This window comes from Equus quagga, chromosome 5, assembly GCF_021613505.1.
Source record: "Equus quagga isolate Etosha38 chromosome 5, UCLA_HA_Equagga_1.0, whole genome shotgun sequence".
Lineage (NCBI taxonomy): Eukaryota > Metazoa > Chordata > Mammalia > Perissodactyla > Equidae > Equus > Equus quagga.
In genome coordinates this window covers 58,506,601-58,533,292 of record NC_060271.1, presented here as the reverse complement: position 1 = coordinate 58,533,292, position 26,692 = coordinate 58,506,601, and the positions used below count along the sequence as shown (strand labels likewise).

At 47.7% G+C, this 26,692-nt stretch overlaps 1 protein-coding gene across 12 annotated transcripts in view; it reads right to left on the bottom strand.

Moving 5' to 3' along the window:
* Positions 1 to 26,692, bottom strand: part of CRACDL (CRACD like) — a 135,195-nt gene that overhangs the window by 81,558 nt on the left and 26,945 nt on the right. The window contains exon 1 of one of the 12 annotated variants that reach the window (XM_046662362.1): positions 8,892 to 8,907. The exons of the other annotated variants lie outside the window; for them this stretch is intronic. The gene's annotated coding sequence lies outside the window, so the exon portion shown is untranslated. Of the gene's footprint in view, positions 1 to 8,891; positions 8,908 to 26,692 lie in introns of those variants that run through there. 12 annotated transcript variants of the gene reach the window in all.

The window sequence follows — 26,692 nt, the reverse complement described above, 5'->3', positions numbered from 1 at the left end:
AAAGATATGTCAGAATGGCAACACCTGGCACACTCGTTCCACTCTCCCATCACTTGCCCTTGGCAGACATCAATAATCAACCACAGCATCATTCTCAGAATTGGTCACCAGGCAGTACTCCAGGCAGCTACTGCCAGTTGCTTGGAGCAGCACTTGGCTAGAAGCCTGTCGACACCATTGGTAGAAATAGCAATAAATCTGTAGAACTGGGTTCTAGCCTTGGCTCTACCACTAACTAGCTACTAACCACCCCGGTGACTTGGGACAAATCAATTCCCTCTCTGGGCCTCAGTCTCCATGGTGAGACGAGTGGTTTGGACTGATATCTGATATCTAACAATCTATTAGATTACTTCCGAAAAATAAAGGTCTGCAAAATTGGCACAAAATTCTTTCTCTGTGGAGATGTTTTAGTCAGCCCACACATGAAACATGTGCTGAGAACAACATAGATTGAAAATACACTTTCAAAATCTAGTTCTCAATGTACTGGTTGTTTGTGATCCAGAAAAATGAGGTGGCAATGGTAACACACAGGAAGCCCCCCCCAGTCTGGCGACATCCACCTCACCTCCCGCCATCCCCGACCTGCCCGCACGCAGCCACGCCTGACACTGGGCTCACGCAGGGATTCCTGCTCCTTGCCTCATCCACACACATCGGCAACTTTTACCACCTCCCCGGCCCTGAGAAGTCTTCCCACTTGCTGGGCAGCCTGCATCCTTCTTCTGAGCCCCTGCTCACTCACCACATTATTTCTTACACATCTCTCCTCCTGGACTGTGAGCTTCTTGAGAGCAGAGACAAGTTCTGTTCGTTTTTGTAGCCTTAATGCCTACACACAGTAGGTGCTGGGTAGCTGTTTGATGAATGAGTGAGCCTGATTTATGCTGATGAAATCCAAGGGCAGCATTCACTAGATGACAAACCCGTAATCGCTTCAAGGTCTTTCACTTTATTAACTTTCTTTGGAACATCTAAGAAAAGAAATAGTCTCAAATAGTTGATTTTACTTGAGCCATTTGGTAAGACACACTGACAAAGTGCTCCTGTGTGATTCAGATGCGGGGGTTGGTTGGGTTTGACACAAATATCTTCCTATTTTGTAATTCGGAGACATCACATTTGGAGAGTAAGGACATGGAGCAATATGAACATACATTTGGCTGGGTATGTGAAGACATCTAATATGCCAAATTATTCCAGCCTCTCTGTACTTTAAAGACCTTAAAAAGGCAGCAAAAACAAAAAGAATGAAATACCTCGGGGTGAATTTAACTAAGCAAGTGAAAGACCCATACAACGAAAATTACAAGGCTTTTCTGAAAGAAATGGATGATGACATAAAGAGATGGAAAGACATTCCATGTACATGGATTGGAAGAATAAACATAGTTAAAATGTCCGTTCTACCTAAAGCAATCTACAGATTCAACACCATCCCAATCAGAATCCCAATGACATTCTTTACAGAAATAGAACAAAGAATCCTGAAATTCATATGGAGCAACAAAAGACCCCGAATTGCTAAAGAAATCCTGAGAAAAAAGAACAAAGCTGGAGGCATCACAATCCCTGACTTCAAAACATACTACAAAGCTACAGTAATGAAAACAGAATGGTACTGGTACAAAAACAGGTGCACAGATCAATGGAACAGAACTGAAAGCCCAGAAATAAAACCACACATCTATGGACAGCTAATCTTCGACAAAGGAGCTGAGGGCCTACAATGGAGAAAAGAAAGTCTTTTCAACAAATGGTGCTGGGAAAACTGGAAAGCCACATGTAAGAGAATGAAAATTGACCATTCTTTTTCACCATTCACCAAAATAAACTCAAAATAGATCAAAGACCTTGAGACCTGAAACCATAAGGCTTCTAGAAGAAACTGTAGGCAGTGCACTCTTTGACATCAGTATTAAAAGGATCTTTTCAGACACCATGTCTTCTCAGAGAAGGGAAACAATAGAAAGAATAAACAAATGGGACTTCATCAGCCTAAAGAGCTTCTTCAAGGCAAAGGAAAAGAGGATTGAAACAAAAAAACAACCCACTAACTGGGAAAAAATATTTGCAAGTCATACATCTGACAAAGATTTAATCTCCATAATATGTAAAGAACTCACACAACTCAACAACAAAAATCAAACAACCCAATCAAAAAATGGGCAGAAGACATGAACAGACATTTCTCCAAAGAATACATATGGATGGCCAATAGGCACACGAAAAGATGCTCATCATCACTGATCATCAGGGAAATGCAAATCAAAACTACACTAAGATATCACCTTACACCCACTAGAGTGACAAAAATAACTAAAACAAATAGTAACAAATGTTGGAGAGGTTGTGGAGAAAAAGGAACCCTCCTACACTGCTGGTGGGAATGCAAACTGGTGCAGCCACTATGGAAAACAGTATGGAGATTCCTCAAAAAATTAAAAATAGAACAACCATATGATCCAGCTATCCTACTACTGGGTATCTATCCAAAGAGCTTGAAGTCAGCAATTCCAAAAGTCCCATGCATCCCAGTGTTCATTGCAGCATTATTTACAATAGCCAAGACATGGAAGCAACCTAAGTGCCCGTCAACAGATGATTGGATAAAGAAGATGTGGTGTATATAAACAGTAGAATACTACTCAGCCATAAAAAAGAACAAAACTGTCCCATCTGCAACAACATGGATGGACCTTGAGGGAATTATGTTAAGTGAAATAAGCCAGGTAGAGAAGGACAATCGCTGTATGACTTCACTCACATGAGGAATTTAAAAATGTGGACAAAGAGAATAGATTAGTGGCTACCAGGGGAAAGGTGGGGTGGGGGGTGGGCACAAAGGGTGAAGGGGTGCACCTACAACACGACTGACAAACAATAATGTACAACTGAAATTTCACAAGATTGTAACCTATCATTAACTCAATAAAAAAAATAAAATTTAAAAAGGCAGCAAAGTCCCCTTTTTCTTTTAGCATTTAACGACTTTTGCATTGTCCATGGGTCATAGCTGATCTCCTGAATTAGAGCGGAAACTGTTTGAGAACACCACCAATACGTTTGATTAGTTCTGTATATCCCAAAGTGCCCAGTGTGCAGCAGGTGTTTAATAAATGCACAGTGATTAATACAACATATAAGCCAGACCCCTCCTACGGCCAGGGTCGCCTGCGGACACAGCACTGGGCAGGGCACTACAGTCACTGAGGGGGCACTGCATGAATTCCTTAGCTGACTGACACACAGGAAAGCCACCAGAGGCAGCCGACTGCGCTGATCAGGCAAGATCCCTGGACAAGGGAGGACATTGGGATTTCTCAGCCTTTACCTTCTAGTAAGCCAAAGCACGATGATGATGGCAGCTTACCACATACCAGGAACTGCCATAAATATTTCATATACATTTACTCTTTAAATGTTAGCTGAATTGAATATTACCAGTTTCATCCTAGCCAGGCCACTCTGAGTCATTGATTAAAGAAAGTCACCAGGTGGCAGTTGGCACCAGCACAGGCAGGGGGTGGAGAGCGGCACCTGTGAGCCCATGGACCATCGGACGCCCATTTCTGAGCGTGGTTGCTGGGCGCCTGCTCCCAAGGCGGTAACAGGATCTCCAGTCCTCGGGCTGCGATGCCAGGCAGCCCTCTCGCGTCTCCCTCTGGTTGAATTTCCATCCCAGGGCAAGTGCTGCAGGGAGACGGGACCCAGAACGGCAGCATGGAGGGCATGACAGACACTGTGTGTGTGGCAGACACTCAGCTGTGCTGGGCTCTGGGAGGTGACAGAGGTTCTGGAGAGCCCCAGCCCGAGCTCTCTCTGGCAGCTGTGTCACTGAACCGTGTGGCCAAATTTGGCACGCCTGCCTCCAGGCCAGGAGGAAACCGCCTGCTCTGCCTCTGCCCCTGGGGGGCGACCCAGGCAAGTGTCCTGCCTCACAGCTGGAGGTGCCGAGAGGCAGAGCAGCTTGGAGAAGCCGGCCCACCTCCCTGTGAGCCCACCCTCAGGCCGCCTGTTTCAGGGATCCTAACTGCTTCATGGCGGGGTGTCAGGAGGCTGTGGTTCTGGGCTCTGCTCTACCGGAGGCAGCCCGGAGGAACAGGGTCCATGATGGCCAGCACCCGCCTAGTCTGCTAGGCCCACCTGCCAGGGGACATTCAGAGGCCTCACGGATGGAGCGCCAGTTCCCCTGCCACTCAAAGTGCAGCCTGGGGACCAGAGCCTCAGCAGCCCCTGGGAGCTGCTCAGAGGCGCAGACTCTCAGGCTCCACCCAGACCTAGGGACTCAGGATCCGCAGGGGACAGGATCCCCAGGTGATTCCTCTGCAGGCTAACGTGTGAGGGCCAGCACTTCAGATCAGTTGTTCTCAACCCGGCTGCACATCAGAACCACCTGGGGAGCTTTAAAAACTCCTGACACTCAGGTCAAGCCACAGCCCAATTGCCGGCAGGGGACCCAGGCGTTAGTAGTTTTTAAAGCCCCCCAGTGATTTCAGAAAGCAGCCAGTGTGGGAACCACTGCTCTGGAGGTGCGTCCAGACCTTGAGTGTGGCCCTCACATCACGAGGGGAGCCTTTGGCTGGGGCACCTGCAGGACACGATGCTCACCCACGAGGACAAGGAGCTGCTGTGAGCTTGGTGCCTGCACCTTCCAGGCAATGGAAGCGTTCATGGCCTCTACCGTCGTGCAGTCTGTGGCCTGGTGGTGGGAGCTGGGCACAGAGAACCAATGGCTCTTCACATCGATCCAGGCCCCTTCTGAGAGGTACCTCCTACAGTACAGGCTTAGGGAAGCCCAGAAAGCTCCACCCTCTAATTGCTGGAGGCTGCACTCAGAAGAGCTGGACAACTGAAATGCCGGGGAACAGGCGGATGCTTTCCAGCCCCCAGGGAGGGTCTGGGAACAGTAGGGGTGATCAAGCTAAAGCACAAAATAGGGGTGGGGTGAGGAGCACACGCCACAGTCTCCATAACAAAAGGTTTCTCTTTAAGTCACTGAAAGTCAAACAGGGAAGAACTGAGGCGCTGCAGCCTCCTGGGAAGGGAACCCCCAGCAGTGGCAGGCAAAAGACCATTTAGGTCGCATGCCACTTGGAATCGGTGGCAGAGGCAGCCACTCCATTCTGGCACTACTGAGCAGAGGGGGCCACCCCTCCAGCAGGGATGGAAACCGTGTTCCCCTGGGCCCAGACACCCACAGACTCGAGAGAACCTGCCAAGGCTGACTCTTAATACACAGTGTGGCCCAAGACAGGCGCTACAGACACGGCCCAGGCCTGAGCTGCTCAATACAGTCCCAGCCCCTGGCAAGAGTGGTTGTTTCAGGGACAGGCGCGTGACTCATTTCAGCCCAAAGAGTGTGAGGCTCAGGGCTTTTATGGAATTGTTGAAAGAGAACATGTCTTTTCTCTTGGGTCTGGGAGGATGTGAGTCTGTAGAGAAAAGAAGCACCAAGAGACGAAGAGAAAAAAGCAAATGCACCTGGGGACTCTGTTTAGAGTCCTGGATCCAGCTGCTCCTGAAGTCAGCTATCTGTGACTTTCCAGTTACCTGAGCCACAACGGCTGACTCTGTGGTTCTTTTTAAAAGCCAAACAAGCCTTTGCAAGCCTTATTTGCAAAAGAAAGAGTCTCAACTAATTCCCTGAGCAAACAGGCTGAATGAGTGATGTCAAACTATTTGAACCCTCTGGAGCCGCCCAGACACACGTTGTTTGGTTCTATTTTTAAATCTATAGGACAAAGGGGTTGGGTACACTTTCAGGACAGCTGCACCCAGGACAGGCTGGGGCCAATGAGAAGGCAGGCATCAGTGAAGGAAGGGTCTGCTCACTGTAGATTTACGCAGGGCAGCGGGATGATCTCTTTGTATCAGAGTCATCTTTGAACAGCTCAGTAACCAGCAGAATAAGCAAACTCGAAGCTCGGGACCATTCCCTCCACGTGCCCAGCGTGCACTGACGGCCTTCCTTCCTCCACTAGGTGGGAAACAATCTGGCAAAGAATGAAGGGCAAAGGCCTCACAGCAAGGCAGACCCAGCCGGATCCCGGGAGTGGCAGCAAGATCCTTGGGAGGAAAGGGCTGTGAGGGATGTTCAGGAAAGCCAGCCTTAGATGTCTCATGTGGCGTTCTGAGCCCCAGCAGGAGCAGAGCAGCAGAATGACTGCTATGCTTCTGGGGTGGCCTGGGGTGCGGCAGTTCACCAACTCAAAGGGACCACGAGGGAAGACTCAAGGCCAACTCAGAGGGGCTGGTGCAGAGGTGGGAGGATGGAGATCCTAATGGACTGGACAGGTGGCACCAAGGGCCGGGAGATTTCTCCCATGCAGATGCCAAGCACCACAGTCCACCTCCCAGGACCCAGGGGCTACCCACTGGGGGCTGAGGAGGGAAGAAACAACACACTAGCTGAGATTAAGACTAGTGACCACGCACCTCTGGGGCTCACAGCAGTTACGTAGGAAAACCAAGCTGTTTCTCAGACACCTACACTGATAGCCTGAGACCTGCACCTGGGGAGCCGGGCTTGGCTCACAGCAGGCACTCAACAGGAGGCAGCAACATGCTGCCCCTTGGGCCTGGACCACCTTGGGAAGAGCGTGTTTGTACAATGCTAACACAAAGCGCAACTTGCACGATTAACCAGAAGTGACAGGGGCTGGCCCAGTGGCACAGCAGTTAAGTTCGCACGTTCTGCTTCAGCGGCCCAGGGTTCGCTGGTTCAGATCCCGGGTGCAGACATGGCACCATTTGGCGAGCCATGCTGTGGCTGGCATCCCACATATAAAGTAGAGGAAGATGGGCACGGATGTTAGCTCAGGGCCAGGCTTCTCAGCAAAAAAAGAGGAAGACTGGCAGTAGTTAGCTCAGGGCTAATCTTCCTCAAAAAAAAAAAGAAGTGATAAAATTCTACATCCAAATAGAGGGATAAACCTGGGCTGAGGAGAACAGGAAGAGCTCCCAATGCTGTCTACACTGGAGTCCTGGTTGTCCCTTACCAGCCAGGCCTCAGTTTCTAACCTATCACAAGACCTGTAGCACAGGCTGCTGTGAAGGACGGAAAGCGATGATGTAATGCATAAAGGAAGTATGGAGCTAATGGGAGGGATCATTGCTCACCGTTATTTTTGGCATCTCTCAGAATGCAGCACATGGGCACCCACCCACACCACCTCCACACAAGGCCTGCTCTGGCTGTCCCGTCCCCAACTCACTGGGATGTGGAAATAGTGCCGCCCACAGGAGAGGATCTGTGGCTGGGAGCAGCCTGTGCGGGGAAGTAGGGGCAGCAGACCCTCAGGCTCTCGATCCACCTGACACAGCCAGCAGAGGGCGTGAGGGGAACTGTGGGTTAGAACCCAGTGCTAAGGAGGCCCTGGAAGCACATGGAAAACACCTGCCCCTTTCTGCCAGGGATGAGCAGCTCTGAGTCCAAGAGAGAGCCTGGATCAGGGGCAAATTCCCTGCGCCAGCCAAATGACTCAGAGGCCTACAGGGCTCACAGAGCCAGAGGGAGGGCTCAGCACAGAGGGACAGGGCACAGCAATGGCCAGATGGTGCCAGCGATCAATCACAACCTCATGCACAGGCCCTCAGTGAAGAAACAGGCAGGGCTGGAAGCAGGTGAAAAAAAGAGGATGGTTGGGCTGGACACTGTCTCCCACAGTGACTGAAAGCCAGGGGCCTCGCCAGGAGATCCCCGCCCCACCGCTGCCACCCAGACCTACTCCAATGGAAAGAGCAAAGCAAGGACTATGATCTGATCCCCACCTGCAGTCACCTGAAGAACGGGAGGATGGACCTGGGCCTTCTAGAGGGTGGTGCCAGACTCTGTGCCCCTTTCTCAAACAAGTGAACACTGAGTTGGCTTCACCTCCCAAGGAGGGTAGTGAGAGGACGCCTGGCACAGAAAGACACAGGTGTGCGGGGGAGGATGTATGCATCCATGGCAATTAGGCGTCTGTACTATTAGGACTATCAGAAGGAAGCTGCAGCCCAAACACAGGGGCTGCAGTTTATAGAGATGAACAGTCAAGACAGTGACTGAAATCTGCGGCTGGGGTCAATTCTTCAGCAACTGTAAAAGGAGGCCTGAGATGTGTGGTTCGGGTAATATGGCATTTTACCTCCAGACCTGGACACCATTACCTGTACTAGGGCCGAGTGAAAGGCCTCTCCTTCAACTCACGTGAAAGAGCTACTTAAATCAAAGGGGGGACATTGGTGGGAAGAGCAGCTCCACTTTTTTTTATTATGGTAAAATATATAGCAACTGCATTTTTAAAGTTTCTCAACAGGAATAAATAACTGCCAAGAGACACAGTGATGCTATTGGAAGAATGTTTCCAGTTCAGAATGAAATAATTATCACAAAAATATGAGTGACAGGCTGTGGTAAGAATTTTTTAAAAATTGACTCAGTAAAGCTGCATGAGGAAGAATTGAAAATGCAGATGAAAATACAGCCTGCAGAAGCTCAGGATTTCAGACCTGGTAAACACTGGAGCTCTCACTTGGAAACCAACCATGTTTCAAGCAACAGAACTGAGGCTGACAGGTTCTGTAACTTGCCCTGACACACTGAATTCATGGCAAAACTTAGCTCTCTTAGCTATCCAAATACGACGATGCCACACACGCAACGTGACTCAAAACACTTTTAATAAAAAAACCAAAAGCAAGTGATATCAGCAAAAATGGTAGAATAAGGACGCCCCCTCTAAATCGCTCCTCCAAAAAAGCAATGAGAAAACTGGCCAAAAAAACCCAGCTAGAATCAACTTTGTCAGAACTCTGGAAATTAGGCAAAGACTTGCATGGAGATTTATTCGAGAGAAATGGCTGAATCTCAGTAAAACAGCGAGCTTTGTGGCATTTTAACTCACCTTATTCCAATCTCCTGCTCTCCGGCTCCACACTAGCCTTGAAAAACCAACAGAGCCACAAGTACGGTGTAAATCAGCAGCCAGGCAGCCACAAGAGAGGAAAGAACTGGGTTGGAACTTCTTCAAAGCTCCATTCCCAGAGAATTGTCATTATTTGACCACTCTGGTGGTTCCTGGGAAAATCCCATTGTAAGGGGAAAAACCCTACTCTGACCTGAGTCAGAGCTCACCCAGTGTGGAAAACTCTTCCCTCCACTGAGGTGCTTGTTGAAAACAATGGAAGACAAATATTTAACTTCACTGAGGCAGTGAATACCAGTGGGGGCAAACAACAGACTAACTAAAACGCTTAAAAGGAAAAGCACATGTATGGCTTTGCACATGTAAGGCTGTGCACACACTCAGGAAAGACCTGAGAAATCCCTCAACGCTCACCTCTGGCTGACCTTGAGGCTCTGTGCAAGTAAGCAGTGAGGGTTTAGACAGCTGTTCACTGCCTGGCTGAGTGTTAAAGGAGCACCCCCAACACGCAGTCTCTCAGCAAAACTGAGAGAGTTATTGGTTCTGAATGTTTAAGAAAGTCTCTATCCCGTCCTTAGGTGATTCTAAGCTAACCAAGCAGAGACATTAGTGGCCACACAGGACAAAACACACAGACTTTATAGAAACAGTTCAGGACAGTCAATAAACAAATAACAACAAACGTTGGGGAGCAGAGGAGGATCCGATGTCCTAATTGCCACATTATACTTTTTAAGTGTTCAACAAAAAATTACAAAACATATAAAGAAACAACAAGTATGATCTATGTACAGGAAGTCCAGGTGCTGGACTTAATAGACAAAGAAAAAAGAAGAGCAGCTAGACAAAGAACGTAAATCAGCTATTTAAAATATGTTCAAAGAACGAAGAAACCGTGTGTAAAGAAAAGTATGAGAGAATGATGTCTCATCAAATACAGAATATGAATAAAGAGACAGAAATTGTAAAAGAGAACCAAATAGAAATTCTGCTTTAAAAGTACAACAGCTTAAATTAAAAAAGAAAATTCACCAGAGGGGCTCAGTATCAGATCTGAACTGACTGACAGAAGAAAGCTTCAGTGAATTTGAAGACAGGCCAATTGAGATTAGCCAGTCTGAGAAACAGAAAGAAACACAAGGAGGAAAAAAAGAAGAAAACCTCAAAGACCTGTGGGACACCGCTGAGCACACAAATGCATATTTGGAGTCTCAAAAGGAGAGAAGAGAATGGTATAGAAGGAATATTCAAAGAACTAACAGCTGAATACTTCCAAAATTTGAGGAAAACATTAATCTACACATCCAAGAAGCTCAATGAACTCCAAGTAGGATAAACTCAGAGATCCACACCCAGACACATCATAATCAAACTGTCACAGACAAAGACAAAGAAAAAATCTTGACAGCAGCAAGAGGGAAGGAATGTATCACCTACAAGTGATCTTCAATACGATTAACAGCTGATTTTTCATCAGAAACCACAGGGACATTCAAAGCACTGAAAGAAAAAGAGTGCTGACTAAGAGACTAGATCCAGCAAAATGGTCCTTCAACATTGAAAGAATGGGAAGTCACTGCTTAACAGGTACAGTGTTTCCTTTTGGGGTGAAAATAATGTTTTGGAACTAGTTAGAGGTGGTGGTTGCACAATATTGTGAATGTACTAAATGCCACTGAATTGTTCACTTTAAAATGGTCAATTTTATGTTATATAAATTTCACCTTAAGTTTTAAAAATTAAGGAAAACATAAGACAAATTAAGATATTCCCAGATAAAGCAAAACTGAGAGAAACTGTCACTAGTAAAGGTGCCCTACAAGAAATACTAATGGGAACTACACAATAACTCAAATCCACACAAAAAAATAGAGTACCAGGAAAGATAATTACATAGGTAAATATAAAGGACAGTATAAACGTATTATTGTTCGTAACCCTTTTTCTCCTCTACCTAATTTAAAAAACAGTTGCATATAGCAATAACTACAAATCTGTGTTAATGAGTACACAGTGTATGAAAATATAATTTGTATGACAATTACAGTATAGAAAAGGGGAAAGGGAATGGAGTCATATAAGAGCAAAATATTTATATACTATTGAAATTGAGTTGACATTAATCCAAACTAGATTGTTATAAATTAAGATATAAATTGTAACCCCCAAGGACAACTACTAAGAAAATAACCAAAAAAAAAGGTAAAGAAATGACAAGGAAATTGAAATGGCACACTAGAAAATATCTATTTAATACAAAAGGAAGCAGCAATGGAAGAATAGAGGACCAAAAAAGGCATAAGACATACAGAAACCAAAGAGCAAAATGGCAGACATAAATCCTACCTTATTAGTAACTACATTAAATGAAAACAGATTAAACGCTCCAAATAAAAGACAGAGACTGACAGAATGAATTTAAGAAATGATCCAACTATATGCTGTCTATAAGAGACACACTTCAAATTCAAATACACAAATAGGTTTAAAGTAAGAGAATGGACAAAAGATATACCATGCAAACAGTAACAAAAACAGAGCTGGAGTGGCTATCCTAGTATCAGACAAACTACAGTTCAAGAGGAAAATTACATGAGACAAGGTGCAAAATTATATAATGATAATAGGGTGAATCAATCAAGATTTAACAATTATACACATCTATGCGCCTAATAACAGAACCCGAAATTATATGAAGCAAAACTGATGGAAGTGAAGAAAGAAATAGACAATTAGGCAGTAACAGTTGCAGTCTTCAATGCCTCATTTCAATAATGATAGAACAAGTAGACATAGATCAAAAAGGAAACAGAAGACTTGAACAACATGATAAACCAACCAGACTTAACAGGCTCTACAGGATGCTCATCCAGCAACAGCAGAACACACATTCTTCTCAAGGGCACATGGAACATTCTCCAGGAGAGACCATTTATTAGGTCATAAAACAAGTCTCAAAACATTTTTAAAAATTAAAATAATAGAAAGTATGTTCTCTAACCACAACAGAATCGAATTTGAAATCAATAACAGAAGGAAAGTTGGGAAATTCACAAGTATGTGGAAATTAAATAATGTACTCCTAAGTAACCAGTGAGTCAAAGAAGAAATCACAAGAGACAATAGAAAATACCTGGAGATTAATAAAAACAAAAACTTATGGAATGCAGGTAGGGCAGTGCTTACAAGGAAATTTATAGCTGTAACGCCTACATTAAAAAAGAAGATATATCTCAAATCGATAGCCTAACAGTCCACCTTAAGAAATCAGAAAAAGAACAAACTAAACTGAAGGCAAGCAGAAAGAAAAAAAATAATGATTAGAAAAGAAATTAGTGAAATTGAGAAGAGAAAAACAATAGAGAAAATCAACTAAACTAAAAGTTGGTTCTTTGAAAAGAACAACAAAATTGGCAAACCTTTAGTTAGACTGACAAAGAAAAAATGAGAAAAGACTCAAATTACTAAAATCAAGAATGAAAGAGACGCCATCACTAATGATCTTACAGAAATAAAAACAATTACAAGGGAAAACTATGAACAACTATCTGCCAACAAATTAGAAAACCTAGATGAAATGGACATACTCCTAGAAAGACACAGACTACCAAAAGTAACTCAAGAAGAAATTAGGAATTGATGTATTACAACTAAAGAGATTGCATCAGGAATTTTGAAACCTTCCACAAAGAAAAGCCCAGGTCCAGATGGCTTCACTGGTGAATTCTACCAGTGTTTAAAGAAGACCACAACAGGACATGTAGCTTCTTCTTGGGGTGATGAAAAATGTTCTGGAATTAGATTGTAGCTTATCTCTGGGGAAGAGAAGAGATTATAGCTCTTACTCTATATGCTTCTGTAGTATTTGATTTTTTCCCATTACTCATGTAATTAAAAGATAATTAAAAAGAAAAAAGTCTTCTGAGTCTCTTTCTGACCTTCTCGGTCTGAACAGATTGTCTTTTACTGAGGAAGCCCATGCTGTCGGCAGGAGCCAAGCCAAGGCTATGAAACCTCAGGTCCACCTGAATTCACCTGACCACACAGCAGAGTCAGCTGGTCGCCATCTCGAGATTCTGATGTAATGAGTCGGGAAGGCGCTTGGGCATCAAGCTTTGTCAAAACTCCCCAGGCGGCCCCAGTGTGCAGCCAGGGTTAAGCAGCAATGGGCTTGCTCCTGTCAACAGTGCCCAAACCACGCCCAGCTACCCCCATATCCACCCTCAACTCCCCTACGTGTGTCAACACCACCCCCTCCTCAGCCAGGGGAGCTGGAAATACACTGCAAGGGTAGAAGCAGCAGCATTTGGTGAGGAGAGGATGGCATGGGAGCCCACGGCCAGGAGTGGGAGGGCTGACATTACGCTGTGGCATCAGTCACTGGACACCACACAGTGCAGCTGGCCCACTGGACAGGAAACTCTTTCAACTGGCCCTGAGAACGTTGCAAGAGTCACGGTCTACTAAAGCACTTCCACTTTTCCCCAGCTTTCTTCACTTCTGCTGGATCATCAGCTGCCACTGTTTCTTATACAACATAGAACCCTTGTTTTTTTGCTTTGAGTGATTTCTTTTTGTTTTTTTCCATAGGGGTTGTAGAGGTGAATTTCTGAGCCCCTCCAGGCTTGAAAATATCTTTATTTGTCCTTGTGCTTGATTAATAATTCAGCAGGGACTAGCATTCTCGGTTGGAGATCATGGCCCCCAGAACTCGGCAGCCGTCACACCACCGTAGCTTCAAGAGGCACCGACGAGAAGTCTGCTGCCGGTTTGATTCTTTTTCTTTTCGGCAACCTGTTTTTTCTCTCTAGAATTTTTAGCAGTATCTTTCCTTACCCTTAGAATTCTGAAGTTTTGCTCGAATGTATTCCCCCCAGGCCTCTCCTTTGAATAGGAGGCTGGTGGCTCTGGCTGAGTAGGTGGGACACGCTGACAGGTTGGCAGCCTGGGACTCTGCACAACTGCCAAAAATAAGACAGCTTTATTCTGGACGCAAAGCACGTGATGTCTTTTACTCCCAGAAAGGCTCCTCTTTCCTCATGTTATTCTCTGCTGTGTCTGTCCAGAGGTCTGAAGTGACCCTGGGCTGTGCCATGATTCTCTCTCAGACCCCAAAACCACCGCCAGGAGCCAACCAAGGCAGACTGCCCACTGGCCTCGGGGAATCCTCTCGGGGTTTTATTCCAGAGGCAAGACCTGCTCTGGGCTCCTGTGCAGCGTGTGCCAGTGGGGAAGCTTCTAACTCGTTGCGATGAACCACATGGAGCTTGGAGCTCCTCCAGGCCTCTCAGGAAAGACTCGCGTCTTTCTCAGGTCCTGGGCTGTTGTGTCCTCTGCTCTGGCTTCCTTGTCAACCCAATCTGTTTTTACCTTCTGGGGATTTCTCTGCATTCTGGTTCACTGAGAGTGTTAAGACTTCACTTCTTTTAACCTGATTGTTTATCATTTCCTTGGGACCCAGGGAGGCAGGAAAGAGGATGTGTGTGCCTAGTCTACCATCACAAATTCTAATTCCCCGAACAATAACTTTATCAAATCGAGCTTTTAGAGAGAATCACAGCAATCACCTCATCCAAACCTCTCACTTGAGAGATGAAGAAATGGAGACCCAGAAAAGCCAGGGACGTGTCCATGTGTCACCTTGGCTGGTCAGTGGGAAGCCAGGACCAATCAAGGGCCCTGCCACACAGGCAGCGCCCGTGAGCCAAGACCACGAGACTTCCCAGAGCCTGAAGGTTTGTTTTTAATCAGGAAATCAGACAAGGCTTCAAACAAGAATGGGTGCGTGCCCTTGGCCCTGGCAGAACTGTGAGGCCAGCAGCGCTTGTCCACATTGTGGCATTTCCCCTAGGGTGGGGGTGGCAGTCTTGACGGCTGTGAGATGCAAAGCAAAACTTCCGAAGGAACCCTAAGACCAGGCGGGCAGGCCGACTCATCTTAGCACTGCACACAACTTCAGGGATGGCCGAGCCAAGCCCTGTGCACCAGGCACACCCCTCCCGGCCCAGGGCTCCAGCAGGGACCTGTTTGAGCAGGGCACTCCCGCAGCCTAGCTCCCCCCCAACCACCTGAGTCTCGGACCTGAGCACACAAGCTGTAGACCCAACCACAGAGCACAAATTCCCCACAAACAGAGCTGGACACAGGCCCTTCCAGCAACCAATGGCTCTGGACAAACCAGGAGACAGGGGCTTCTTTCAGAACCCATCACAGGTTCCAGTCAGCAACATTCTGCTCAAACTTTGATTCAAGACACTGTTCTCCACGTGGAGAGCCATCGTTTTAGGTGTAGAGGGAAGAAAGAGGAGAGGGAAGGAGAACGCCCCCTCCCCCACCACATCTCTACAAACGATCTGGCTGCACTATGCAGGACAGGGACAGCTCACGAGAGGCCAAACTGGGGACTGTTTCAACGTTAATTAGAATAAAGAAGCAGTAACACAACTGCGCCACGTGAAAGTAGCACGAAGGGGAGAGACGCTGGGCAGAGCGGCCACATAAAACAGCAGTAGATGTGACTTCCCCTCAAATGTGACAGAAAAACCTGGGGGCTACCTGAAGTCACCCACAGAGGGGAGTGGGGCGGGCCCTCTTGGCTCAGGCAAGCCGTACAGTGTGAGAAGGGAAGTAAATCTACATAATAGGAGAAAACAGGCAGAGAAATGATTTGGGGAAAGGAGTCCTGCGAAACTTTCTCAACAGCCTCAATTCCTTCAGCTCCCACGCTCTCCCTCAGTGGCACCTGGAGTCCACATCACGTGCTTTAACACAATTATTATTCAAGTATTTCAGCAGTTATTATTTTTCTGACCAGACCGGAAGCAATTCAGAAGGCAGGAGCCGGTGGCTCGAGGTCAGTAAATTCCTGTTGGTCGCTGGCTCTGGGATTTCACAGATGACTCTGTCCATTCATCATAAAATTTGTCATCAGCACCTTCTAGCTCTAGGCACTGTGCTAGGTGTCCAGGACACAATAAGGATAAGAGAGGGAGAACCCTGCCGGCAAAGATCTGGGGGCAAGTATGACACAGCGTGGCAGGTGCCAAGGCAGAAGAGCGGGCAACTCTGAGGCCAGGAAGGAGGGATGCTCAGCCCAGGGGATGTGAGGTCTAGGCTGAGGATGGAGAGACGAACAGAAAATCTGCCAAATACTGAGTGTGGTCGGGGGTGGGGAGCACGATTCCAGGTATAGGGAACAGCATTCTGCAAAGGCCTGAGGCCGGAGTGGACAGAACCTATTGAAGAAGTCTAAGTGTTGGATTGGGGGTGGGTAACTTCCAAGCTAGAGGAGTGAGCAGAGGAAAGCTGGATGATTCAAGAATATCAGGACTTGTTAGGGGGCTGGCCCCGTGGCCAAGTGGTTAGGTTCGCGCACTCCGCTGCAGGTGGCCCAGTGTTTCGTTGGTTCGAATCCTGGGCGCAGACATGGTACCGCTCATCAAACCACGCTGAGGCAACGTCCCATGTGCCACAACTAGAAGGACCCACAACGAAGAATATACAACTATGTACCAGGGGGCTTTGGGGAGAAAAAGGAAAAAAATAAAATCTTAAAAAAAAAAAAAGTACTTATAAAAAAAAAAGTCTCTGTTTAAAAAAAAAAAAAAGAATATCAGGACTTGTTAGGGTGTCTGGCCTCTGCTCTAAAGATAACAAGAGCATGACAAGATTTTCAGCAGGAGGATGAGATGATCAAATCTGAGCGTCAGAAAGATCCTGTTGATCGGAGGGCAGAGCCAGGGGTGGGGGAGGGGCCGGAGTGGTGGCATGGGATGAGTGGAAGGGACCAAGGTGAGGGCTTTTCAGGAGACAGAATATACAAGACGTGGTGCCTAAAGGAGGGCTAGGAAGAGATATCAAGGATCGACTCCAGTGTTCACATTTAGGCAAGTGAGTGGATGGGGGAGCCACTCCCTGAGACAGGGCGCTTGGCTCTGCTGGGGAGAGAGAAATGAAGATGCGTTCACAGCTCTGGACACGTGCATGTTTTTCAGAGAAGAAAACATTTCAAAGGCATAAATTAACAGCTGAAAAGGAATAATTGTTCTAAATTTATCAATTTCATATAAACACTGACATTCATATAAACACTGACAAAAAGAAATCCTGAGAGCGGTCAAAAAAATTCCCCGAAACCTGCACCCTATACACATCCTTAGGGGCAAGACTGGAGCAGAGGTACAAACTCCACAATCTTTTCTACAACAGAAAAAACCAGATCACAACCTTAAAACATCCTGACAACTGTCAGCAGAATGACACTGACGACATGGAAGCGAGCCGCGGGTTGGCGTCTTTCTAAACCTCTCAGCACAGAGGTAGTTACTTCCAGGAGAGGACAGGTGCTGCCAATGACTAGACAATCGAGACATGGCTCACCCTTCTGGGATTATTTTATTTTTAAATTATCATACAGTAAATCTGACTTGGTTTTGGTGCCCAGTTCCATGAGTTTTGACACATGTAGCCGCCACCACAGCCAGGATACTGAGCAGTCCCGTCACCTGCCAACACCTCCCCCCGGCAGCTCCTTTAGAGTCGCACCCCCCTCCCCCAACCCCTGGCAACCGCTGATCTGTTCTCTATCACTGTGTCCTGTCTTTTCGAGAATGTCACAAAAATGGAACTGTACAGTACGTAACATTTTGAGACTGGCTTCTTCCACTAAGCATGTTGCTTTTGACATTCATCCAAGCTCTTGCGTGCGTCAACAGTTTGTTCCTCTTACCCTTCTGGCTCTAAACACAAACACACTGACAGTGTGGCAGAGGTAGGTTTGCTTTGCTCCTCTTATCACCTACATTTTCTCTTTCATGGGTACCAAAGAAATCGTCTCTGATTTGGGTGCCCTGAGAGCAGGAAACCAAATTCCTAATATGGAGAAAATCAGTGACGATTGCTGAAAAGATCAGTAAAACACTAAAGCCATGAAGGTTTTGTCTGCTATAATTTTTTCTGGTCATTTTCAGCTCCTAGAGTAGGGATATTCCATGCAACCCACTGAAAAAAGTAAAATTAACCTTTATTTTAATTCTTTAAAAAGCTAACTTGGGAGATAGAGTCGAGCCTTAATTATTGCTTTTCCCTATCATTCTAATAAAAATCAGAGAGCAGTGCAGAGCAATCATGTACTCAGCTATGTGCAGAATTTTGGACTACAAGGAAACTCTGGATGCTGCACTCATTTGACAATTTTTTCCAGGAAACATTAGTGAGTGCCTGTATGTGCACAGCATGGTACTGAGAACAGAGAGGTAGCGCATCCCTTGCCCCCAAGGGAAACGGTTCCAGATGATCCCCAAACCATGGAGCCCACTGTGAGGTTTCCTACAGCTGGCTTACTTCCCTCACCGCAGCTTGCTTAGATTCCATTAAAATCTCCGTGCTCCCAAGCTTTCACCACCAGTGGGGCGGGTCAGGCCCCAAGGCCTGCTGAGCAGCTGGAGAAGCTGATATGGGATTCACAGTTTGTTGCAGATAAACCTGAAATGGTGAATTCACACATAACTAATCAAGAGTTGATTGTATTAGGGTTTATGTACTATAAAGATCAAGATATAAAGACTATGCAATCAGCTGAAGGAAAATTCTATACTGGTCACTTGACTGGAATGTGGAGTTTTATTGCTGGTTGTTGGAGCTTTATTGCTTTTCTTTGCATAAAAAAGAAAATGTCCAATACTCATTTAAAGAGCCATGTGCAAGTCAACTTGGTGGGCAAGGTGGGGGTCTCAAAGAGATCTGAGAAGAGAGTCCTCACTTCCCTAAGATTGTGGGGAGAGAAGATGTGCCTGAATCAGAGCATCAAAGGATAATGTCATGGGACGAGTGCCACTGTGTGTGAGGCTCGGGTGATACAAGTCACCAAGTTCAGCAAAGGGAGGGCCAGAATGCCACCCAGCTCTCCCAGGATCTCGGTCAGGCAGGGTGCACCTCAAGCCCTGTTCCCTGGCCACAGTGAGCGCACTCCGGGCCCAGGGCACACGCACCTGGCTCAGATGGGCTTGCTGGAGCTGAGAGCCTGACCTCCTGGACTGGGACCCATCTGCCCAGACCTACAGGACCTACCTGTGACTTCCACATCAGCCAGGGCTCAGCAGGGCGCACCAGTCCCTGAACACCCTCCTGTTGCTTCCTCTGCCTGAGCAACACAGCACGCAGTCTTCACAGATGCACGGAAGGGAGGCCCCGTACCCTGTCACCGTGGACCACAAAGGCCGAGTACAACAGAAATGCGCCCACTGTGCTCAGAGCATGAGGACAGATGGTTCTCCTGCCTGGGCAGCAAGAGCCATTTCACACAAGACAATTATTTTTCCTTAAATAGAAGAAAGACGCATTAATTTCTGCCAGAAAGGGTGCTTTTTTTCTAAAAAAGAGGACAACAGAGGCTAAAATCCAGAGAGGAGTCACAATTAACAGCCTCCTTGTGGTAACTGGAAAAGCCCCATGTTCACAGCTACCAGGCCCCCAAAAAGCCAAGACACCGGAACACACCCTCTGTCTCGGTGACCCTAACAGCAACCTGAGTATAGAAGAGGTGATGGGTCCACCAGGCAGAGTGGTGGCAGAGAACACGAAAGTCACCTGCTGCCATGAAAGCCAGTCCATTCAGCCCAGATTCCAATCCTGGCAAAATTCCATGGAGCCACTGTTCCTCACCCAGCCTGTCGGTCCATCACAAAAAGTGGCCAACAGCCCAGCACGACAGTGGCCACTGGGCAACATAAAGGGGTGAGAAGAGGTCTCTTGACCTCAAGGCATTAATCCTTTCTTTCAAATTAAAAAATATTTAATAAGCACCTAAGTGTGACAAAAAATATACAGGACAAGAGTCCTCATACAACCCTGTAGCTTCGTGGGACACAAAGACACAATAAGTTAAACAAGTCTACACGAGAAAGGAAAAAATGTCCTCAAGGCAGAACACGAGCAAGTGCCAAATGGATGGTCCAGTGGCTGAAATCACTCTAGGTTTGGAACATGTGGGAAGATGTTTTGAAGCTGGAACCACAGCCACACTCTGCAGGACAGGTGGGGTACGTCCTGGGGAAGTTACGGGGCAGGTGCTGGCACTGCAGGCGAGGGAAGCTCCTGAGCATCGTGCAGTGATAGCGAAGGTCAAGATGTGGTCATCAGATGGACTGGAGGAAAAAAATGTGGCTAAGGAGGAAATGAGAGAAAAAAGGCAGAAAAGCTGGTGCGGGCTGATGATGGAGGGCCTGAGTATGAGACCTCCGGATGCGTGTTTGGGAAATCTTGGCCCAAGAAGAACACAGGGGATGGACCGGAGGCTACGTGTGAGGGGTGCCCTGGTTTTCCCTGCAGCCAGAGCCAGGCCACAAAACCCACCCAGCAAGGCCTCCTGCAATGCCCACCTCCCCCTGGCTTTCCAAGGGTCTGGGGGAGCCAGGAGAGAAAAACAGTGGAGGTGGGACTCAGGCCCTGTCAACTGTGCCTGTGGGGGCAGGGGAAGGCGAGTTGTTTAACAAAGTAGAGGGGAGGGCAGGTCTCCCAAGAGAATCATGCACACTTGTCCCATCCTGATTGGCACCCCAAAACTGATGCAAGGGCCTGAGTGCAGCCAGGGAGAGATCTGAGCGTCCTCCTGGAGCCTTTCTGGGCAGAGCCAACCAGCCGCAGGAGACGATCAGAGACCGCTTCGGTTCGCCTCCGGTCACCTGGCTCCACTGTCTGTGATGGCAGCAGCCAGAGGATGAAGGAATTAAGTTCCACAGAAAGAAGGGCCAAGCCCTTCTCCTCACTTAGGGCAGGAAGTGATTCCAGCAAGTCAAAGGGCTAAAAAACCACAGGCTTTGCAGGCCCTGAGCTTCTATCTTGGCTCTACTGCTTAGAGCAAGGCGACCTGGGGCAAGGTCGTAACCCGTCAGCCTCTCACCTCTTTGCAGAGTTGCCAAGAACTGAATGAAGACATGTTGGCACAGGGCCTTGCCATAGAAGGGCTCAATAAACGGGGCCTCTGCCTCAGCGGGAAGCTGCCAGCACTGCACAGAGGGATTTCTGGTTTGGTTCCCACATGGTAGAAGCATCACCTTCCCACAAAGGTTTGCCTGTCCCAGGCGCTCAGGGGAATCCTGATCCTATCGATGTAGCACACAGGGCCTGGGCAAAAGCACACGCTGAGGGCTCCCGGTCTCCAGAGCTCAGAGCCCTGGAGGACAGAGCGGACATCCCAAGTGGCCAGCCACTGTGGCCTGGGGGCACTGACACAGCACTGGCGCCTCAGTGCGGGTGGCCAGAGGCTGACGTCACATCCACCGAGCATCTTATCTGGGCGCTCATCTGTGATGGGACCACACATAAAGTCCTACCACAACACAGGGCCCGCAGTTCCCCAGGATTCCAAGGAGTCCTTCTGTCTCTTCTTAAGAAGTCCTGAGTCACAAAAGAGACATCGCCTCGAGACTCTGATTCAGTTACAGGTAGCTCATCTTTATTAGAGTCCAGAATCTTGGGCCAGAACGAGCAAAACTGGGTGAACCCTGTCTGGGAGTGTGTCATGGAACCCAGCGTTACTGAGAATTAAGGACAGTTTGCTGAGAACACGCTGCGCCCAGCAGTTCAAGTCAGGATCGACCACAGCCCCTCCTCGCAAGGAACTCGCAAGTGAGCTGAAGCAGTCAAACATGAGCACAGGGAAAGCCAAGGAACAAATCAAGGCAAAATCTTATGCACCTGGACACGAACCGAGAAGGTGGGACCTTGGAGGGAACGAGACCCCTACACTGGGATGGTCAGAAAAGGCCATTCTCCGACGGAGAAAGTTACAAAGACCCACAAAGGGAAGGATGGAGTTAGCTATCTGGAGGCTCACCAGTCCTCAAAAGTGGCCTGGAAACAGGTGCAGATGAGATTTAGACGTGGACCCAGATGGGACAAGAGAAGCAATGGCAGCCACGAAGGGAGTCAGGAGAGGTGCAGTCATGGACACGGGAGTGGGCTCCCCTCTCTCAGCGTTGTGGTCCTGTGGTGAAGGGGTCCCCAGAGGCCAGCACACCTGCTCTGGCCTGTAAGGCCCAGGGTAAGGCCCAGGGAGTAGGCAAGTGAAACCCTCCGCCCCACAGCCAGAAACTCAAAAATCCCTTCCCTAAGAAAGCTTTCCCTCGAGGACTCCAGGCCCGGCTCAACTTATGGATCCAAGTGGGCTCCCTGCGCGTGTGGGTGCCACGCAGCCATCTCCCACCAGCAGGCACAGGCCTTCTGGTCTGCAGAGCAGACGCATCCACCATCCTAAATCTGTAGACCAGGCTTTGAGCTTTCAGAGCAGTCTTGAATGAGCTTGAGGGGGAGAGGTCCCTGGTTTCTGCCAGCACCTGATCATCCCTCAGGATGGGAAAGGTCTGTAGGACCAAGGGTCCTGCACCAGACAGGGGTCTCCTCACCGGGCAGAAGCACCCTGAGAAGGCCAGCTCTAGGGACTCACCACGGCCCGCCTCCCTGAACTCTGGGACCCCAAGTCACCCCCTCATCCATGGGGTCAGTTTTCCTGGCTCAACAGTCACCTCTTCATCCAGGACACAGTGTGGGGTACAGGTCACCTCTCCAAGGCAAGCACAGAAGCCACAAGTTTACCAGACCTACTTAGGAAAATACACTCTGTGTCCTAGTATCCACAACCAGCTGTTACCACTGTCTCCTCTAGGAAGCTTGGCATCCTGACATGACCAAACCCTTCCCCTGGGTTGGGGGGGGGGGGCCTCTCCCGTGCGCTGGGACACTCACCGCCTCCCGCCCACGGTCAGTGAGGGGAGCTGCACTCCTGGATCCCAGTGCCTCCTCCTGTTTGCTGAGGGGTGGGCCCCGCCTCTCTCTAGACAGCAGAGGTGGGAAGAGCTCCCTCCCCTCTGTGCCCCCGGGCTTTGGGCAGAGCCAGCCCCTGATGCAGACAGCCTGAGGCAGAAGCAGCTCACTCCACTCCCTGCCCCATGCTAGGCAGGCTCAAGGTGAGGACGACAGCCAGTGGGCTCCTTGGCCATCGCTGAGAGCCTGGGACCATCAGGCCAGCACGGGGACTAGCTTTCCTAAACCTGCCACATGCCCGCCTCTGCGACACATCACTTTTCAGAATTCCCTGATTTTAAAACCCATTTTGTTCTCCCCCTGCTTTTAAAAATCTCATGTAGGAAAAAACAAGAGTCCCTTTACAATTTCCCACCAAGGTAGAAGAGAGGATGTCACACTTCACTCTGCTACGTGCCCCACTCGTGGGAAGAAGGCAACACTGGGCAGGCCTGTGGACAAGAGAGAGCTTTTAAACTACTGTCAACATCTGAATCAAGGAATAGATTTGTTTTTTCTAAAGCAACAATATACCAAGAATGAAAAAACATTTGCATTCTAACGCCAAACTCCAAGAATGAGCTGAGCATTCTCAGCGTGCCTCGCCCTGTAACTGCTCCACAAGTTGATCTTAATAGTAATTTTTATTTCTGATGCGTCACTAAGGCATGAGGAAAAAACATTCTTTCCAGCATTATCTGTACACACACGCGCGCACACACGTACACAGGCACGTGGTCTTGCAATTAAGAAATGCTGCCACCGTCAGAAGTCCTGCCCCCTTGGCCCTCAGTCCAGGTGGCGTTCCCTTGTCTGATCTCTGGTGCCCAGAATGACATCTGGAAAACAGAGCCTGGGCTTGTGTAAGAGAGCCCTGAGCCCTCATCCCGGCTGTCAGCGATCCTGAGCTCCTGTCATCCCCCTGCAGAGCGAGAGCCTCAAACCCAGTGAGGACACGGTAAAATGATCCCCAGAGAGAGAAAGTTATAAAAAGTGAGGGGCCACTGAGAAAGCAGACACCGAATGCAAGAGCATGAACCAAAGTACCCACTTCTTCCCACATGCCCTCACAAGTTCATTTTAATCCTCTTTCCTTACTTTAGGTCCACTGTCATTCATCCTTTTCTCAAGAATAATCCATGGGAAGCCGCCCCCCGCAGTTATTATGGCATTATAGTCTCAACACAATGCTCTTTGTCCTAGTCCCTTCCCGTGGTGGTTTGTTCAATGCATGAGGCCTCTCTGTTGGAGCTCCCGGAGAGCACTTGACTTGGACTTTAAAGACCTGGGTCCTTGTCCCAGATGTGCTACCTAATATGGAAATAACCTTGGGAAATCCACAGGATTGTTCTCTGCCTGCTTCTTCATCTGAGAAGATGGAGAAGGCATTTTTCTTGTCTGTTCTGAGGATCCAATGGGATACCGTACACAAATGCTCAGCCTTTCGTTTGGCAATGGACCCATGAGTACTTATTGACACAAATTTCAACCAGAGAAGAAAAAGCCCAGCTTTATTTCTCCCCATGGGTCCCCGCACAGCTCAAGGTGGCATATGGGACAAGAGCCGGGCCCCAGCAGAATCGCTCATGCCCACAGCCCCTCCAGAGCCTCTCTGGGCTCGCCTCCTTGTAGCTGAAGCCAACCCACATTCCAGAGCCCTGAGGCCAGGGTCTGTGGGGGCCTCCCACAACCTCAGGGCTAGCAGGGCCCTTCCTGTGCCTCTTTAAACACTGAAAACATCTGAGGCCTGATTGATGTGGGGCTGGCCCAGCCTCCACTCCCACAGATTCTTTGACCAAAACAGACCTGGAAAATCTGGAAACTTCTTTTCCTCCACCTGCTCCCTCACCTTCAGTACATGTGCACAAAACAAACAGCCAAACATTTAACTTCGTGAAGATCAGACCTGAGGTGCTGCCTTGCCCACAAGTGACCATGAAAACACCCTGTCATGGGGTCTGTTTCCCACCATGGGGCGCAGTGGAAAGGAGCACAGGACGGAAATCCAGGACTCCTGCTTTAGCTCTTCTGTACAGCCACAGGCAGGTAACTGAATCTGACTCACCATCCTAGCCACTGTATCACCGGGACCTATGCAGATCCACTGTGGCAATGTCCAGGAAAGCACTTCACAAATGATGGAGCGCCAGGCAAACAACAGGTGCCCTATGGATGTACCTTGTTGTGCCACAGGACTTGGCCATACATCACAATTTTGTTTTTGAGGAATATTGGCCCTGAGCCAACATCCGTGCCCATCTTCCTTTACTTTATATGTGGGACGCCTGCCACAGCATGGCTTGATAAGCAGTGCATAGGTCCAAGCCCAGGAGCCTAACTGGTGAACCCCAGGCCACTGAAGGAGAACACACGAACTTAACCGCTATGCCAGCAGGCCGGCCCCAACATCACAATTTTTCACTGAAATTTTTCCTTCACAGTAAAATTACATAGATTTTTTAAAAAGATAAAAACAAACTCAAGTGTCTACCACATAATTCATTTCCCTATCAGCACGACATTTTGTTTCCATCATTCATGAAATAAATATTTACTGACTACTGCTAAGTTTCAGGCACTGTGCTAGGACTGCAGATCCAGCACGAACAACCACCAAAGACAGAGTCCCTGCTGTCGTGTTCTACGGGGAGAGGGACAGTAAACAAACAGATATCCAATATGATGGGTGGCGGCGAGGGCTTCAACCCCAAAGTGCGGTCAGGGAGGTGCTATTTTATGTAAGATGATTGGAAGGGCCTTCTCTGAGAAGGTGACAGTCGAGACCTGAATGAAGCGGGGAGTGAGCCACGGGGATACGTGTGGGAAGAGCGTGCAGGCACAGGGGAGAGCAAACTCTGGACACAGCAGAGGGAGCGGGGGAGATCGAGGAGAGATCACAGACATGCTGGGTGTTGGGGGGGGGAGGAGGGCCTTGCAGCACAGGGACTTTGCATTTTATTCTGAGTGAAGTAAGATGCCATCAGAGGGTTCCAAGCAGAGGGCTGGCACAAGGTGACTTATGGTTTAATTTCATTTTCCAGTCACTCTTACTAGCATAGAGAAATATGATTAATCTTTGCACATTGACCATGTATCCTACGACCTTGCGAAATTCACTTCTTAGTTCTAGTAGCATTTATGTAGATTTCTTAGAATTATGTCTTCTGCAAGCACAGATAATTTCACTTCTTCCCTTCCAAGCTTTACGCCTTCTATTTCTTTTTGTTGCCTTATTGCACTGACTGGGACTTCCAGTACTGTGCTGTAAGAGTGGTGAAAGCAGACTTCCTTGCCTTATTCCTGATCAAAGGGAAAAACATGCGATGGTTCACGGTTTAGAATGATTTTAGCCAAGGTTTTCTGGAAGATGTCCTTTAACAGACTGTGGAATGTTCATTTTATTCTGAGTTTGCCAAGAGGTTTTAATCATAAATAGGCTATGAGCTTTGTCAATTACTTTTTTTTGCATCTACTGAACAGATCATATAATTTTTCTTTTTCGTTCAATTAATGTGATGAATTATATTCATTGAGTTTCACATGTTAAACCAACCTTGCATTCCTGGGATAAACCCCACTTGGTCATGACGCATTGTCCTTTTTATATATATTGCTGTATTAAATGTGCTAGTATTTCATTGTTTTTTGTGTCCCTATGTTCTTGAGGAACATTGGTCTGTAATGTCTCCTTTTCTCTTTTTTTATCATGGTTATGCTGGCCTCATAAAATTATCTGGGAACTGTTTCCTCTTTCCTCCTCCTCTATGAAAAAGTTTTTGTAAGATTAGTGCTATTTCTTCCTAAATGTTTTCTAAAATTCACCAGGGTAACCATTTGGGCCTGGAGTTTTATTTGCGGGAATGTTTTTAACTACAAATTTTATCTTTAAAAAAATCAAATTTAGGACCATTCAGATTTTCAGTTTCTTCTTATGTCAATTTTGATAATTTGAGTTTTTCAAGGAATTTATTCATTTCATC